The 20,052-nt window shown below is 35.3% G+C and overlaps 1 long non-coding RNA gene across 1 annotated transcript in view; it reads right to left on the bottom strand.

Annotated features, from left to right (window-relative positions):
- LOC110255835 overlaps positions 1-20,052 on the bottom strand; it is a 542,938-nt gene that overhangs the window by 311,042 nt on the left and 211,844 nt on the right. Inside the window, exon 2 of the long non-coding RNA XR_002336710.1 lies at positions 6,716-6,797. This is a non-coding gene — a long non-coding RNA (uncharacterized LOC110255835). The remainder of the gene's footprint in view (positions 1-6,715; positions 6,798-20,052) is intronic.

A 20,052-nucleotide genomic window follows, 5' to 3' on the forward strand; every position in this document is an offset into this window, starting at 1 on the left:
ATTGACTCTCATTGTTCACAATTGATTCACATTCCTGGCTGAGAAAGAGGCTGAGAAAATAATTACTAGTGTTGGACACTTGCTGTTCTCTCAAAATCATTTTTTTTTTTTTATTTGCAAGGAAAAAGGGAAATGGAGATTTGGAATAGGAGGCATGAAATGTCAGACACACCCATTTACTAGTGAAAGAAAAGACCTGGAAACACTGGGCTCCATCCCTACAATGGCATTAACTGATTATAGCTGGCCTCGTATTCTCTCTACCAGATGTCTCACTAATTGTATTGCTTGTGAGGCTCCTTTAGGAACTTGGGATTATGGCTCCACGACTGCGCTAGTAATCAGAGACTTGGCTATTTCCCCTGCAGCGTATAAACTATAAGGGTCACATTTAATGAAGATATGTCATTGTTCTTTGGGTAAATAGTTTCTTCATTTTTTTCCTAGTGTCCCTTTATACCTAGTTTCCCTGTAGGCTTCCTTCAGTTTTTTTCTTTCTCTACTTTTTCTCCTCACCAATTTTTACTTCTTTCTTCTGATCAGATCCATTTTTGCACCACATTTCTTTTTTTCCATATCTTCTACATTATCTCTCCATCTACTTCATTCATATTGTTTCTTCCTCCCTTATCTCACACACCCTGTGCAACCAACATGTTTTGTTTTTCACTATTAACTCCCAGAGCTCTCTCTTTTTGTTTACATGCTACATTTCATTATTTTTTCTGATCGTTTTTATAGCTTGTTTCTGTGTCCTTGTTTGTATAGCTGCTTTTTTTTTCTCTACTATTTCAAGATCAGAGGCTTCATTTCAATTTCTCATAATTCTCTTTATTCAATTCCTGTTTTTATCTCTAGTAGAAATTAAAATGAATTTTCTGTGTGACATAATATGTTAAAATATGGAAATGCCTTCTTTTACTCATAGAAGAATTACCAAATGACCTATAATTATGTAAACCTTTAATTTAAGTAAACTGAACTTGAACATACCCTTAATGAAAAAGAATATGATCTCATCAGTGCAGTGTTTCAGTGTGGATATATAGTTTGCATCAATGGCAAACTTTCTTATAAACCATAGAAAAAGTCTTGAGAAGGTTAGCTGAGAATAATAAGGGCAAGATAAACAAAGACACTGAGAGAAGACGTAGATGGATGGTAGAATGATTAATGCTATATCTACACAGTACAGGTGTTTGGTCCTTGAGTAAGTGGTCAGAAAACAAATTGAACATTTATTCTTCCTGACAGAGGGATTAAGAAATGTGGTTGATTATACCTTTATAAATGAAGCTTTGAGTAAACTGCTGTCTTGATTGATTTCTTTGGTATTTGCTAACACTGCAATGGAACATTCTGCTGGGAATTCTTTTATTTGTGTTTGTTTCCTGAAGATGTGAATTAACTCATAATTAATGAGATTAATAAAGACATTGTGAAACAGCTGTGATAGTTTTATTAACAACTACACTGGAGTCTAATCAAATACAAAATATTTTAGAGACAATGATGGTGTTTGCATAAAACTTTCCTAACATTAAAAATGCCAGAACTTAAAAGAGCATTTCACTAGAGTGTGATGGGTGAAAAAAAATCTTTAGAGTGGGATCTAATTCTGAGTCTGGCACAATCCAATCCTACTGTTTATTTAAAGAGCTAGATTTATTCATTCAGATTTATGCAAACTAGATTTCTTCCCACATCAGGCACTTTTTGAACACATTTTACACACCAGGCATCGTAGGGATATAGAGAGGTTTAATGCATTGAGAGATCTGGCAAAGTTGTATTAAAAATAAAGATAAGGATTATGAAGAGAGAAAACAAAATGCTCTAAGAGAGAATCATATGAGTAGTGGGAGGCATTTTGGACATCTTAATCATGGAAAGCCACTTTAAAATAGGTACTTTATGAGCTCTGATAGGTGACTAAGGGCCAGCCAGGTAAGCAGTGGAGGTAACAGCCTCACAGGCAAAGAATTCTAAGCATGGTAAATTATCTCAGGAAGAAAGAACTTAGCTCTTTCAAGAACCTTAAAGAATTACTAGAATAGTCAGAACATTATGTGACAAAGCAACTGAGGCAGGAGACAGATGAGTTAACAAGTTTGAATTTTGTTCTAAGTGAAGTAGAAAGAGAGCCATTAATGTGGATTTAAGTGCCACAATTTGATAAGATACACATTTGTTTAAAATCATAACAATTATGAACAATTCATTATTAGAAATTTCAAATATGTCGTAAAGTAAAGCGTGACCTCTCAAACCCTTGTCACTCATACTGATCTACTGATGTTGCCATATAACAGTTTGTTCTTCGCTATGTGATTGATTAATCACCACACCATACTCGGTGGGCTCTCATGAATCAGTTCTACATTCCTTATTATTGGAAAGAAGTATATATGTCTTTCATCTAGCAAATACTTTTTGAGAGACTGTTGTTTGTAGATATAACCATATGACAAAGGGGACTTTTTCTATTGCATCAAAAATAGAAAGAAAAATCTATACGAAGAAAAAATGGCCTTAAATATCCTACATCCCCCCACTCAGCAAAACAAATTAACAAACAAATAAACCAAAACCTAAACATCATCTGGGAGGAACACCCTTTTCGGAATTTATTAAAGTCTTCCTTAGCAGTGAGTCGATTTGCTTTTCCAGGCTTCATATACAAAAGCCTGAGGCAAGAGAAGGAATCATGGCTCACAAGCCTTTAATTGGGGTTTGAGCATTTCTCCCTGCACATCTCGCAAGGTGGGGGTAATAGGGAGAGCCTCAGCTAAACATTTTAGAGATTGAGACACCTGTTGGGCTATATGATCCCAGCAGCGAGAAGGTCTGGAGTGACCAGCTAGTTGGGTTGATGTGGGTTGTTAGAGGCGCACCCAGGTTATATCTCCGCTTTCCCACGTTTGCACCATCAGAAGGCCAGCATGCAGCCAGCATCTGCAGTAGCCAGTGGATGTTAAATAGGGAAACAAAGACAACCAAGAAGAAATTATGACACCACTAGAGCGAGTACCTGTTTCCCTTCCCCACCTAACATGTCTAAGGATTAAAAATTTGGAGTTCTACTGAGCAAGAGAGATGACTTTAACATAAGAAACTAGTCAGAAAGTTGTGAGATCTTCTGCCATGTCATTTTTATGTTAGGTCCCTAAGAGAAAAATGACACACACAATTTAGCATAAATTCTGGAGACTTTAATAAACTGACAACTTACAAGTGTGTGCACAGGTTTTGTTTTTTGTTTTTTGTTTTTTTGTTTTTGTTTTTTGCTTTTGTTTTTTTGTTTTTGTTTTTTGTTTTTGTTTTTTTTTTAAAAGACAGGACATGGCAGTAGTCTGTTACTACCTCAAACCTGAAGGGGAGATGGAGGGAGTGTTACCTCAAAAGAGAAGTGAAGAGGCCACTCAAAGAGCAGCTGTGCCCTTCAGTCAAGAGTGAGCTGGAGAATAAACACATTGACCTTATTCCCTTCCTTCTACATCTGATCTCCTACGCAGCTTCTCAATAGCCAGATAGACTGGGAGCCAGAGGTTAAGAGGTACCACTCTCTAGTCTATGCAGTTTCTTCTCAACTCCTTGAGAAGAAACCATAGTGGGTTCAAAGGTGCAGAGGCAGGGAGAACACATCTGGTGCACAATGAAAGAAAGGGAATCCGGTGATTAGCAGAGCACAGCTGAAGTAAGTGATTGCAAAAAAGAAAAAAAAAAATTCATTAAGTTTGCCAGAATCATAGCTCTTAAAACTTTTCTGCTAGGAGTTTAAAATTAGTTTCCAGCTTGTTTTTCTCACTTTTAGATCAAAAGTAGAAGAGGGTAAAATGGATACTGTTAGGATGATAATGAATAAATTATTTAGTCAAATAAAGAAAGAATCTTCATTTCTGTCTGCAAAACATGTTTTGCAGCAGGTTTTTGGAAAAGAAGTAAAGACGTAATAATAATAGAAAAATTTGCCTTTGTCATCAAAGAGATCTGGGTTTCATTTTTGCCTCTGTAGTTTAATAGCTGGGCATCATTAAAGTCACTTGTCCTTTTAGAGTGTCAATTTCTTTATCATTAAATATTATTATCCATCCACTGGTTTTCTGGCAGATTAAATGAGACATAATAATGGTAAGCATATTATCATTTTGACTAGTCTGTGAGTCACCTCTCAGACTCATTTAAAGGAGTTAAATAATTTTAAAAATAGGAAGAAAAGGAAAGTTAGGATGTGGAACTAACACTGAACACACCAGAACAGAGTACTTTGATTTTTCTTGTACCTTAAAAAAAAAATGTTGATCTTTCAGGTTTGGGTCTGAAAGGGATAAGTGAATCATTATTTTCAGAGAGGTATAGACATTTCTAGAAGAGATTTATTGCTCTAGAATTAGGATTTAATAAAATTACCTGAGACCATCATTTTCTAAGATCTCGACACATTTTGTCATTGAGAGGAAACAAACTGATAACCTAAATAGGCATCCTAAGTGACAAAGTCATGGAAACTTTGGGACATTGGCAAACGGTGGCTCCAAAGAGGAAGTAGTTGCAGGGGGTGACAATGAATCTACTGAAGTAAAATAATCAGGTAAGAGGAGCAGAAAGTGCTGATGGCTGACCTTAAAGTATGCAGAGTGAAGCATGGAAGGAGGTACTGCATTCTGCTCAATCTTATGTGTCCTACTCTTAAAAGCATGTCCAAATAATTTTAGTTTCCTGAATGGCCATGCTCCTTCACACTCCTGCCTTTTAATTTCTTCTTTTCCTTGGGAATGTCATACTTTTTCTTGCCACCTCTCTGTATGCTTGGATTAGTTCTATTTTCCTGTCATCAAGGAGCCCAAGAATTGGCTTAGCTGAGCCTCCATCAGAAATGCGCTCATTTTAGTCAGCAATTGTCCTCTTCACTCATCTCTCATAACTTTTACCACACTACAATGTCATTATTGGGTTAAACTGCCACCTGGGGGCAGGGGAGGGAAAGAATTACGCCTTTTCGTCGCCATATTTTAGGAATTTGACTGCCACCTAATTTTTCTTAAATAAATGCATAAATAGATAAAAGAATGGATGACTATTAGAGGCTTGATAGTACTGTCATTCATCTGGGCATCCATCAAAGAGTTTCCAGAGTCATAGTTAGTCTTGACCTAACCTGCTAAAAATGTGACTGGAGTTCTTTCAAGCTGCTTCATAGAGCCCCTATCTTCTTTAACCTGTGTTCTTTCCTATATTGGTAGAATATATTTTAATTGTTTTTTGAAAAATACAGATTGCATTCAAATTCCTGGATGAATCTAGAACCTAGTAGAAGAAAAACACCCATTTATCAAGCTTTACAGTTTAGTCATCCCTCAACAAGCCTACACCAAGTCTGTAATATAGGATGTTAACATGTTTCTTTTCCATGTAAGTTATTAGGCACATATTAGAGAGGTAAAATTGCTATAACTAACTTGAAATTCTAATGTTACTGGAAAAAAATTAACGAAGTCTATATATTATTTATTGAATTATTTATAATTGTACTGTTTAGATACAAATATAAGTGGTTGTGCTGATAAAATAATTATAGAGTATTGTGTTTAGGCATTTTTTCCAGATAATTGTTATAGTAAATATTATCTTCTAAGATGTACAAAATGGCTCTATTATTGATTTTCTAGATTAACATTTGTAATCTACAGAATTATTTATATAATACGCTATTTGTTTGTTACGGCTATAAAGAAACACCCTCCCACCAGTAAAAAAAAAAATCACTTATATTTAAGAGATTTGGGGTATTTCATGAAACATTCTATTATAATGGTTTCAGTGGGTAAAGAACAAATGGTGATATAATAGGGGTAGGGATGGATCTTGGTAGCCCTCACCTCGTCTGCATATAAAAGCCATTTTTTCATTGATAAAAATAACACATTACAATGTAAAGAAAAAATAAAAAAAGTTCCATAAACTACTACTATAAGAAGAAAACAGAAAATCAGAGTCCAAACAATTTCATTAGTGAAAATCCCCCAAACCAAGAAGCAACAGACAACAACACCTTTATCCAAATTACCTATCATTAAACACAAATTCTCAGTTTTGAAACACCTCCTTAGATCACAATTAAGATTGATAGACCACATAAATGGAACCTCAGGACTGTTAAAGAGTTTACACAGCCAAAAGTCATTGAATTAACTCCAAGGAAGAATTTGACTTGCCTGAAGAATTTTTATATTCATACCAACCAAAAAAGGCCTGAGACATTGACTCTAATATTAACATTTGAGCCATGCTGCTATATTCATTCCATTTCCTTCAGCACCCAATGATACCAATTTGACTTTTAAAATATTCTCTAATGATGATTTTCTCAAATCAACTTTGTTAGTGTATTAGAATAGGATTAACACTCACCTCCTTAATTCATTTATAAATGTAATTTTTCAGTCTTTACCAATGATATAGCAGAGCAATCAATCTATTTTTCCACAAATATTAAGTATGCTTAATACGAACTGGTAATAAGATTTTTTTCTACCTCATTAGTATTTTGCAGTGATCCTTTGGCTTCAAACATGAAACAGCACCATGAAAACACACTATATCTCATCACATTCATATGGCCAATCATGTTTATGTCAACATATCAAGAGTCAAACAGGTTTTCCAATAATCACAATTCTAGAATACATGTGGACATATTAATCCATTCTCTTACCTTGAGAAAGCTGGGACTGAAATTCTTCCTTGGGGATTAGACTGATTGATGAGAACCATGGTGAATTAAGTGTCAGTTTTTCCTGGAAAGGAAATGACAGAGTCAGTGTTCCAATTTTCTACCCTTTGGAGAAATAAAATGAAAAAAAAATCAATGTGTGCATGTTTTATGAGTTTTTCAAAATAGAATTCAGTGTTCTACATGGCCACAACAATGTTTTTTATTTTGGATAATTCTCTCTTTAACCAGATGCTGTCAACTCTGATTATCCATATTTTATTACCATTTTAGACCTTCTTAATACTAACATTTCCAATTCCTTTAATTCCTTTTTCACATAAATGGGGTCTTTTTTTAAATAGAAATGCTGTGTAGACTTTTTAATACTTTGTGCTTTGTTAATTCATTCACATTTGAAACTTGCTTTAGTGATTGTTTAAAAGAAATAAAGCCAATTGTCATCCTATAAACAGGCAAAGTCATTCTGAACTTAGAAAGCAATCCAAAGCTTTTAGCATGCACTCTGTAATTAATACAGCTTATTCAATGTTTAAATAAACAAGACACTTAATCTTTTCTAAATTAGAGGCATAAAATAAATTTTATGCATGTTTAAACTTCTTATCAATAATATTCTCTATTTTTAGATAATATGATTAATATAGGGTTTAAGAAGGCAAAATAATGTTTAATCCATATTTTTTATCATCATGGTTTTCTCTGGATTAGGACTTGTGCAAAATTAAAAAAATTATTAATTACATCTGTGGCACACTGGTTAAAAATGTATCTAGTTTTAAAGATAAGCTCAGGGAAAAGGCAAACTAGATAGTTAGATATCTTTGTTTCAACTGATCAAGTTTTTCTACTGATTTATTTTCCAAAGAGTTATTTAATGTTTCTGTCTTTCCACTTATGTGCTAGAGTTTAAATCCAGGTTATGCTTGGCCAATTATAACTATAATGATAAAATGCATTTCTAGGACCAAAATTTCAATTAATCTGTTTATTCCTAAAATAACATGACAATATTTAAAAATTATCATATTCAGGTTAATGTTTTTCATCTCCTACAAATTAATGAATTTCCTTTCTTATGTTATTACTGTTTTAAAAGACTGAATTTCTATTTACATTGTAACTTAATGGTCTCAATCACTTTTTAAAAAATTCTCTAGGAGTTCCCGTCGTGGCACAGTGGTTAACGAATCCGACTAGGAACCATGAAGCTGCGGGTTCAATTCCTGGCCTTGCTAAGTGGGTTAAGGATCCGGTGTTGCTGTGAGCTGTGGTGTAGTCATAGACACGGCTCAGATCCTCCAGCGTTGCTGTGGCTCTAGCATAGGCCAGCAGCTACAGCTCTGATTAGACCCCTAGCCTGGGAACCTCCATATGCCACGGGAAGTGCCCCTGGAAAAGGCAAAAAGACAAAAAATAAAAAAAATAAAAAATAAAAAGTTCTCTAAACTAAAAAACTTAAAAAGTAAATTAAAAAATCAAGTACATATGTTTTTGGTAGAGAGTACCAGGCACTTTACAACAAAATAAATGCACCAACTGAATTTTCATTTCACATGCTGTCTAAAATTTATTGTCCTATACTGCCTTGGTTTGTAAAGGTTTGTGGCCTTCTATAAATATATATACATGCCTTGGTTTGTAAAAGTTTGTAACCTTCTACCTTCATCATCAAAGCTAAACAATCCACTCTCTACTTCTGTTCTTATAACCAAGAAATATCCAGAACCATATATGGTCAATGGTGAATTCTACCAAACATTTAAAGAAGAATTAATATCAATTCTTCTCAAACTATCCCCCCAAACAGAAAAGGAACAAACACTTCCAAATTCATTCATTCATTACCCAGATGTCAAAACCAAACAAAAATACAATAAAACTACAGCCCAATATTCCTTATTAATTGAAATGGAAAAATCCTCAACAAATCATTAGTAAGCAAATACAGCAGTATTTTAAAAAGATAACATATCATGAACAAGAAGGATTGATCCCAAGAAAAGCAAGAGAGGTTTAACATAACATACAAAAATCAATCAGTATAATACAACAATTCATAGAATAAAGAAAAAAAAAAAAACCATGACCCTATCAATTGATCAGAGTAAACATTTAAAAATATAATACCATTCATGATAAAACATTCAACAAATTAGGAATAGATGGGAAGTTTCTAACTGATAATCCAGTAATTAATCCATGTATCTGTCACTTGTGTCTCAACAAGGTGCCATAACTATCCAATGGAGAGAGAACACAGGCATACCTCTGAGATGTTGCAGATTTTCTTCCAGACCACCTCAGCAAAGCAAATAGTGTGATAAGTCACAGAAATTTTGTGGCTTGCCAGTGCACATAAAAGTTATATTTATACTATACTGAAGTCTATTAAGTCTGCAATAGCATTAAGTCTAGAAAATGTGCATACCTTAATCTAAAATACTTTATTGCAAAAAATGCTAACTATCATATGACAATGCAGGGTTTAAACAAAACTTCAATTTTCAAGACACACAATAAGCACAGTAAAGCAAAGCACAACAAATCAAGATATGCCTGTGGTTTCTTTTAAAAATGATGCTGTAACAACTGGATATTTATAGGCAAAAGATAGAAGCTGGACTCTTATTTCATACCATATGCAAAAATTTACTCAAAAAGAATGAAATAAATGAAAAAGGGTGTTAAAATGTTTAAACAAATGTTTATAACAGTGCTCTTCACAACAGCAAAAAGGTGGAAACTGCTCAAGTGTCCTTCAACTGAAAAAGAAAATATGATATATCCATACAATGGAATATTATTCAGCCATAAAAACAATGGTGTATTAATACATGTTGCAACATAGATGAAACTTAAAAATATTATCTTAAGTGAAAGAAGCCCAATAAAAAAGGCCACATATTTACTGTATGATTCCTTTACATGAAAAGTCAAGAGTAGGCAAATCCACAGGGATAGACAGCAGACTGGGGTTTGCCAGAGTCTGGGGAGAGGGGAAGAGTGAAGAAATTGACTGCTTAATGAATGTGGGGTTGTTTGAGGTGATAAAGTTTCTGGAATTAGGTGATGATGACAATTTCACAACTGAACCATATACTTTAAAGTGGTTGAAATGGTAAATCTTGGTAAAGATTATACCATAATTAAACAAGTAAAAAACGAAAACAACACACATTGGATATCAACATTGGTGAAAGTCACTCATGGACTTACCTCCCTCCCCCCCCCAAAAAAAGTAATTTCTAGTTTTATCAAAATATTTTACAATTTCTCTTTTTATTTCTTTATTGATTAAGGCACTGGTTGTTCAGTAGCATGTTGTTTAATCTCCACATATTTGTGAAACATCAGACTCAACAATGATAAGCTGACAGCTTTACCTCTAAGGTCGGAAATAAGGCAAGGATGCCCACTGTCTCCACTGGTATTCTACACAGTATTGGAAGTCCTAACTGGAACAACTATGCAAGAAAAATGCATCAAAGGAGTCCAAACTGGAAAGGGAGAAGTAAACGTGTCACTATTTTGCAGAGGACATGATTTTATATATAGGAAACCCTAAAGACACCAAAAAACTGTTGAACTAATAAACAAATTCAGTAAAGCCACAGGATACAAAATCACTATACAGAAAACCATGAATTTCTGTATACTAATAAAAAACTATCAGAAAAAGAAATTAAGAGAACAATCCCTTTAGACAACCATGTGTAAAAAAATACTTCCTATACCACTCATAAAAATTGACTCAAAATCGATTAAAGACTTGAATGTAAGGCCTGAAATTGTAAAACTCCCCGAAGAAAACATAGGCAGTAAGCTTCTTGACATCAACCCTGGGGAAATTTTTTCCGACCTGACTTCAAAGGCAAGGGTAACAAAAGCAAAAATTAATAAGTGGGACTACATCAAACCATAAAGCTTCTTCTCAATGAAGGAAACACCAACTGAATGGATGAATATATATGCAAATTAAATACCTGATAAGAAGTTAGTACCCAAAATATATAAAGAAATTGTACATCTTTATAATAAAGGTCTAATTTAATAATGGGCAGAGGATTTGCATAGTTATTTTCCCAAAGAAGACAAACAGACTGTCAACAAACACATGAAAAATGCTCGACATCACTAATTACCAGGGAAATGAAAATCAAAATCACAGCGAGACTGCGAGTTCTCTAGTTGCCCAGTGGGTTAAGCATCTGACATTCTCGCTGCTGTGGCTCAGGTCTCTGCTATGGAGTGGGTTTGATTCCTGGCCAAGGAAATTCTGTATGCTCCAGACACAGAAAAAAAAAAAAAAAAAAAAAAAAGAAAAAAGAAAAAAAGAAAAGAAATCACAGTGGGATATCATTTTATACCTGTCAGAATGACTATTATCAAAAATAAAACACATAACAAGTGTTGGCAAGGCTATGGAGAAAAGGGAACGCTCATACACTGTTGGTGGGAATATAAACTGGTGCAGGCAACATGGAAAACAATATGGAGGTTTCTCAAAGAAAAAAAAAATAGAACTACCATATGATCTAGAGATTCCACATCTGGGTATTTATACAAAGAGAATGAAAACACTAATTCAAATAAGCAAAAAGTTTAATAATTCAAAAAGAAACATGCAACCTTGTGTTTATTGAAGCATCATGTACAATAGCCAATATATGGAAACAACCAAAGGGTGTCGAAAGATGGATGAAATGAAGATACAATACACACACACACACACACATATGTGTATACAGTATACGCATATATATGTACATATTGCATACACGTGTATATATATGTGTGTGTGTATACATATGCTTGTGTTTTTATGAGTATGTAGGTGTATAAAATGAAATAATACTCAGTCGTAAAAGGGATGAAATCTTGCCATTTGCAACAATATGGATGGACCTTGGAGAGTATTACGCTAAGTGAAATAAGTCACAGACAAATGCCATATGATCTTACTTATATGTGGAATCTAAAAAACAAAACAAGCAACAAACAAAAGAAATCCAAGCTCATATATACAGAGAAAAAATTCGTAGTTGCTAGAGGAGATGGGCAGTAGAGGTGAGTGAAATGGGTGAAGGAGGTTAAGAGGTAGAAACTTCCACTCGTAAAATAAATGTCACGGAGATATAATATACAGGATGGCCACTACAGTCAATAATACTGCATTACATAATTCATAACTTTGGCAACAAAGAATATTGTATCTCAGAAGTTCCTGTCGTGGCTCAGTGGTTAACAAATCCGACTAGGAACCATGAGGTTGCGGGTTGGATCCCTGACTTTGCTCAGTGGGTTAAAGGATCCGGCGTTGCCGTGAGCTGTGGTGTAGGCTGCAGACTTGGCTCGGATCCCGCGTTGCTGTGGCTCTGGCGTAGGCCAGCGGCTACAGCTCCGATTTGACCCCTAGCCTGGGAACCTCCATATGCCGCGGAAGCGGCCCTAGAATAGGCAAAAAGACAAAAAAAAAAAAAAAGAAGAAGAAAAAAAAAAGAATGTTATAGCTTAATAATAAAAAGTAAACTTCTTCAGGTATTAAAATGTATAATTACTCCTTAAATGTGCAATTTTGTTTTTTTTTCAATTTGTTTACCTAATTGACAGCTTTCTAACCATAATTGAGCATGCCTTGCATTATTTGTTATGATGTCCTTTTTTTCCATTTGTTTTATTTTAATAAAATTCTATTTATAATTCATAAATCACCTCTTTAATACTTTTCAAGTGGACGATTATCTGTCCATTAATATTTTCTTCTTTGGGCATAAAGTTTAATAATTAAGCAATTAAAAAAATAAAAGCATTATTTTTAATATTAACCAGCAATAAAAATAAATTACCCTATGTTCACATATAATTTATCCCTACCTCACTTTTTTTTTTTTTTTGGTCTTTTCTAGAGCCGCACCCACAGCATATGGAAGTTCCCAGGCTAGAGATCTAATCAAAGCTGAAGCCACAGACCTACGCCAGAGCCACAGCAATGCCAGATCCAAGCCGCGTTGCGAACTACACACAGCTCACCGCAACGCTGGATCCTTAACCCACTGAGCAAGGCCAGGGATTGAACCCACAACCTCATGGTTCCTAGTCGGATTTGTTAACCACTGCACCACCACGGGAACTCCCTTACCTCATTTTTTTAACCCACTTGTATTAATTCCCTGATTTCATCATTTTTTATTTTTATTTATTTTTTAATTTTTTAGTCTTTTTGCCATTTCTTGGGCCGCTCCCACGGCATATGGAGGTTTCCAGGCTAGGGGTCCAATTGGAGCTGTAGCCACCAGCCTACGCCACAGCCACAGCAACTCAGGGATCCGAGCAGTGTCTGCAACCTACACCACAGCTCACGGCAATGCCAGATCCTCAACCCACTGAGCAAGGCTAGGGATTGAACCCACAACCTCATGGTTCCTAGTTGGATTCATCAACCACTGAGCCACGACAGGAACTCCTTCATCATATTTTTAAATTAAAATATTATCTGGATTCTGTTTCTTTCTCCTTCATTAGCTCATCTCAGCCATGAGGCAGATTCTTATCTCACACCAGAATGACTGCATTAATTTCTTGTTCTGATTTAAATTTTTTCCATTTCAATTTATTTGACATAGTTCTGTCAGATTAATCTTCCTAAAACATGGCTTTTATATATTTTTCTCTGCTTTAAATTCTATAATGACCCCTCCTGGTGTCATTGGACCTCTTAGGTCCAATTTCAGTTGTTTGATATTTCATGTAATTTATCAAATTACTGTTTTTACCTATACAATCTATACCTTCTTATACTTTTTCATGGATTCTTCTCACTGCATGATGGCTAGTTTACACATAGACTAGTTTGCATGGTAGGAGTTCCCATCGTGGCTCAGTGGTTAACGAACCTGAGTAGTACCCATGAAGATGTGGATTCGATCCCTGGCCTTGCTCAGTGGGTTAAGGATCTGGCGTTGCAGTGAGCTGTGGTGTAGCTCACAGACCTGGCTCAGACCCTGTGTTGCTGTTGCTCTGGGGTAGGCTGGTGGCTACAGCTCTGATTGTGCCCCTAGCCTGGAAACCTCCAAATGCCATTGTTTTGTCTTTTTAGGGTGGGCCCTAAAAAGACAAAACAAAAATAAAAAAACTATACATGGTATAGCTGGTCTCTGGAGTCAGAAAAAAATATGATGGAGCCCTTATTTTAGAGCTTATTATTTGGAACATTGAGAATGTCACCAATGATCAGAATCAGTTTCCACATCCACAAAATGGAAATTAAAAAGGTCCCTTTCCAATTTCTTATGGTTGTTCTGAAGTTACAGTGATTTGCTGTATGTTAAGCACATTAAAACACATTAATAATATGAGTTGATATCACTTTGGATGCAGTGCCACGGTAACTCACCCTGGGCAGATCATCATAATACTTTCCAGCAAATGTTTTTAAGATAATTAGGGCTCTGTTCTTTGTTCCTTCCCATCACGGTGCTTACCTTTACTGAAGATGGACACATGTCCATGAAAAATGGACTTCACCTAACTACTCCTCAGGTCAGTGGAAAAGCAGCATTAGTTTTTTTCTTCACCATTAGTATAACCATTATCTGGCCTTCATACAGCCAACACAGAAGATGACTAATTTCAGAGACTGGGAAACAGCTTCTACAAAAATGAAATTATACTCTAAATATGTTCACTATATTTTCCCTAGATAAACTGTGTAGTTATTAATTCTAACATAAAATGTAGCATTGGAAAATCTGATCCTGGTGGTTAGCATCCATTTTAGCAATAACACCCAAAGTTAAAAATGGTCCATACTAGTTAATTAATTTATTTTTAGAACAGTGTTAAATCTATGACTCTGGAAAAGAGAATCTTATAATTACCTCTCCTGAAATTCTGCTCGCATGAAACAATCATATTGAGCTAATAACTGGTTAGCTTAAGCTCATAATATTTTCCTTTGTTTATATTTGATTTAGTCTTCCTTCATTGAATTAGAGCTATGTTGATTATGTTATTAGCCTCACTTATAAGTAAAAATGAAGACTTGGCCTTCTATATCTGCAGCTAAGTAGTTTGCCAATTATAGAGACAGAGACAAAAATATTGTCTTTTTGACTCTCTGTTTATTTCCTTTGTTGCCAGTATACATAAGACATATCTTATGCAAAGCTGAAATTCTCTTCTGCTTATCACTTTTTTTCCTGGATAAAATTACAGAAATAACATATGAGCAGATACCATGCTTTTGCTTTTGTTTTTGTTTTTTTTTACACTCACCCTACATGGCAATACTGTAGAAAAGAGAAGGCTGACACTGAGCTCCCCAATGTGATGCTACCTTGTTCAGTCACAGCTGCTTTGTCACTCTTTCTGGCTGAAGGGGACTATTTTTTTTCAAACTCTTCCTTCCTGAGACATGAAGTGAAACACAGAATTGAATGGAAGAGGAATTTGGCATACATTAGAAAAGATCTGTCTTTAAGGGTGCACGGAAAAGGTCGGTGGATAGCAGAAGTCATCAGGAAATGTGGGATTCAAATATTTCCCATTCTAATAGGGTAAACAACAACCAAAACCACAACAAGATCAAGTTTTTCACCTGCTCACGTTCTATTTTGTGTGTCTAGTTGAAGGCTATGAGTCTAGCCTTTCTTCTTTTCCTAGGTAGATATCAGGTGCATAAACCTGAGTTAATAACATACAAGCCATCAATACACGCCTCTTATTATTTTACTTGTATATTTGTTTATTTCCTTTCATCCTCATTTTCATTGCTTTATGCAAATCTTTTTGTTTGTATATGTTCATATAGAAAATGTGTTCATGTTTTGCATATGTACCTTAAATTTGCATACATGTTGGTATGTTATAGATTACATTCTTTCTCAGTTACATATCTTAGAGCCATCAGTATTTGTAAGTGCCCATCACGCATGCTATTCCATGATAATCATCCAACACTAGCTACATTCTCATTCCTTCTGGAACAGACACTGAGGTTGCTTGAACACCTTACCAACAAAACAAGTATGCACTGACTATCCTTATATATTTTCCCACAAATCATCACTTTAAGATATACAACCTGGGAAAATAACTGCATGGACATAGGGTATGAATAAATGACATTTCATTTTGTTAATCATTATGAGATAATTCTGCAAATTGGTTTCACCAGTGTTCACTCCTGCCAGCTGAGCACCTGAGTCCTATTTGGGACCTACCCCTCTCATAACTTTTCTAATTTTTGTTACTCTAACAATTGCAAAGTGATATTTTGTAGGTGTAATTTGAAACACTCTGACTTAGAATTATTTCTTACAAGATGAGCAAGTATCCCTTCACAGATCTTGTATTCTGTTACATTTTCTACTCTGAATAATGCCTATTAATATACATCCATATTTCTATGACATTTCATGAATTAACATGGGTTTGTTCCTGTGTGAGTGTTTGAGGCAGGGAAAGAAAAAGAGAGAAATTGTGGCTGCTACTTATACTTGCCACAAACTATTAGCATCACATTATGTTTGGTGTTATAGGTAATTCAAATGAAGTAAGACCTGAATCTTGTCCAAGCAAAACTTTCTATTTTTCTTAGAGATACAAAGTTTTCAGAAACACAATTTGTACTAATATCAAGGATAGAATATATTATCATGCTATATGAGTGGGAAAACAATGCCTGATAGATCACTGCATCCTGGGTTGCTCAAGATCCGATCCTGGACAAAGTCCACACCTATGTCAACATAAATTGAACCATCAAAGAGTTTAATGTATTGCTGTGCAAAAGCTCACACCGAAAATCATGTGTTCATCCTTTATTTTTCCCTTTCCTTATTTCTGCTCAAGCTGTTTTTTTCCCAGGATTTTTGGGTTCTTTGTATTCAAATCCTGGTTTTGCCATATTCTCAATGTTTAAGATTATAAGCTTTCAAACTTATCTTTAGCAGCAAGAGCACTTGCTCAAAAAATATGTTGGCATAAATCAAATTGTATATGTGTGTATGTGTGCATGTGTGTGTATGCATGTACACGTACACTCACAGCACACATACATCAGATCAAAGTAGTCTCTGCACTACTGCACTCTGATTGCATAAGTCGGGGGTGAGGGGATTGAACTAAAGACTACACTGCAGCCTGCTTTTTTCTCCCCTTAGGAGCATCATGGGAAATTCCTAGAAACATCAGCATCCAGGACAAAAATACTTTAAAAACCTCAGAGATTTATATAGACTGGAGGAAATGATAATGTAATTTACTCTTTAATAGATATTCTAGTATAATTTATACCCCGAAGCATCAAGATTAATAAGGAGTATAAGGTAAGAGAGTTTCATAAACTTGCCAAAACTTTGTGATTGCATAGTCAATAATCCTGCTTCTGTTTTTCCTGATACAACAGGTTGTATTTGGGGTAGTTTAGCAGGTCGGGTTGGTGGCAGCTGCCTTTGATACTGTCAGTTGCCAAACCAGTCATTTTATCAATTTTATCATGTCAAGAAAGAGCAAAAACCATATGGTACTGGCACAAAGACAGAAATACAGATCAGTGGGACAGGAGAGAAAGCCCAGAATTAAACCCACGCACCTACAGTCAACTAATCTATGACCAAGGAGGCAAGAATATACAATGGAGAAAAGACAGCCTGTTCAATAAGTAGTCCTGGGGAAACTGGACAGCCACATGGAAAAGAATGAAATTAGAACACTCCCTAACACCACACACAAAAATAAACTCCAAATGGATTAAAGACCTAGATATAAGACTAGACACTACAAAACTCTTAGAGGAAAACATAGGCCAAACACTCTCCAACATAAACAACAGCAATCTCTTCTCAGATCCACCTCTTAGAGTAATGACAATAAAAACAAAAATAAACAAATGGGACTTAATTAAACTTAAAAGTCTCTGCACAGCAAAGGAAACCCTAAACAAAATGAAAAGACAACCCACAGAAGGGGAGAAAGTCTTTGCAAACGAATCGACTGACAAGGGATTAATCACCAACATTTACAAACACCTCCTACCACTAAATACCAAAAAACAAATAACCCCATCAAAAAATGGGAAGAAGATATGAACAGACAGTTCTCCAAGGAAGACATACAGATGGCCAAAAAACACATGAAAAGGTGTTCAACATCACTCATTATTAGAGAAATGCACATCAAAACCACTCTGAGGTACCACCTTACACCAGCCAGAATGGCCATCATCCAAAAGTCTACAAACAATAAGTGCTGCAGAGGGTGTGGAGAAAAAAGAACCCTATTACACTGCTGGTGGGATTGTAAATCGGTGCAACCACTGTGGAAAACAGTATGGAGATTCCTCAGAAAACTAAACATAGAACTCCCATTTGATCCAGCAATCCCACTCCTGGGCATCTACCCAGAGAAAACCATGACTCGAAAAGACACATGTACTCCAATGTTCATTGTAGCACTATTTGCGCTAGTCAAGACATGGAAACAACCTAAATGTCCATCGACAGAGGAGTGGATCAAGAAGATGTGGTATATATACACATGGAATATTACTCAGCCATTAAAATGAATGAAATACTGGCATTTTTAGCAACATGGATGGACTTAGAAATTACCATGCTAAGTGCAGTCAGACAATGAGACACCAACATCAAATGCCTTCACTGACATGTGGAATCTGAAAAAAGGACAGACTGAACTTCTTTGCAGAACAGATACTGACTCACAGACTTTGAAAAACTTATGGTTTCCAAAGGACACAGGTTGGGGGTGAGGGGATGCGCTGGGGGTTTGGGATGGAAATACTATAAAACTGGATTGTGATGAGCATTGTACAACTATAAATGCAATAAATTCATTGAGTAATTAAAAAAATGAAAGAGCAAAAAGTTTCCTAAGCTTGCTATGGACTGCATAGCTCACTATGGAGCATCCAATAGTGTTAAACTGTTAAGAATTTATTTCTCAGAATGAGCCACATCTGTGCTTGCTGAGAAAGAGAGAAACAGAAAGTCTATCTTTGTCCTGTACTTTTCCTTTTTCCATCCACACCCAAGCTGTTGTTCCCCCCCAGTTTTTTCCTTCTTCCTTTTCAAATCTGACCTCACCTTCAAATTCCCTCCTACTCCACATACATACCTTTATTCAGACCTTAAATATGTATTTGAACCACCCTGAACCCCTTTGTTAGTTAACTGCTTCTTGTATGTGTATTATGGTTGTTCAAGCTGAAAGCCCCAAGCCTAGAACCATTTTCTCTTTTTCCTATTGTCTAACTTAAATGCTCTGAATTTTGAACAGTTTTGAACACAGAGGGCATTCAGTGCACCAAATGTGCAGAGAATTGATTAAATATTCAGACCATTGATATATAGCATATTTTAGGTAATTAAGTAAAAGCCCTTAAATGACTCTGCCTAAGCATCTCTTTTACTCTTTATATTCTTTATAATAAATAAAAGTGTTTCAAAGTTGGAAATGTCAATGAATTCAAACAAGAGTTGATTCTTATTTATTACTTAGCTTAAGTGACAGAATCTATAGTCAGGAATATCTTCATGAGGTCACATGCACTGCATGTTCAGGTAAAACCCAACCTCCAGCTCTCCTCTAGGGTATTGTTGTGACCAATTAAACCAGTAGATGGCACTATAACTTAGCAATAAACTACAGCTGAACTGTTTTAGGCCTTTTGTGCAAAAATCATACTATCCTTAAAATTTCCCAGTTGTGTGAGCTGACAAAGACCTTGCTTAGGCACAATCCATCTTTATTCATCGGTAGATTAAAACACTTCGGTATATCTTGATTAAATCAGCTCAGGATGAAACTGAGACATAATTTTATATTGGTTATGCATTTATACTTCAGGCTTGTTGGTGCCTTTGTGTCCATTTTACAAATACGTAATTCTAGACTTTCATTGAAATTTGTTTTTAAACATTTAATTTGACAATGCAAGTTATCCTTAAGATAATGTTCTCAAATTTATGAAGAGTCGGACCACTTTACATGATTATAAATATGTATAGTGTTATTCTAAGGCCTTACAAAGCATGGATTCTGACAGATTGGTGGAAGTTATTAGGCTTATTTACTTATTGTTGGCTAACTTTATTTTGCTCAGATATTAATAATGTGCATAGATTTGCATAGTCTAGTGGACTGGTCTGTACTGGCACTTCCAGGCAGCTCATACTACAGTTTATCTTTTTAAGTAGGAGATTTAAGTAGAGATTAAATGCTAAAATAAGATTTTATAATAAACATCATAGATCACCACAGTCTTATAGAATATGGCTTTGTCTGTCAACAATCTT

The sequence above is a fragment of the Sus scrofa genome, chromosome 11 (assembly GCF_000003025.6).
Source record: "Sus scrofa isolate TJ Tabasco breed Duroc chromosome 11, Sscrofa11.1, whole genome shotgun sequence".
NCBI classification, from domain to species: Eukaryota; Metazoa; Chordata; class Mammalia; order Artiodactyla; family Suidae; genus Sus; species Sus scrofa.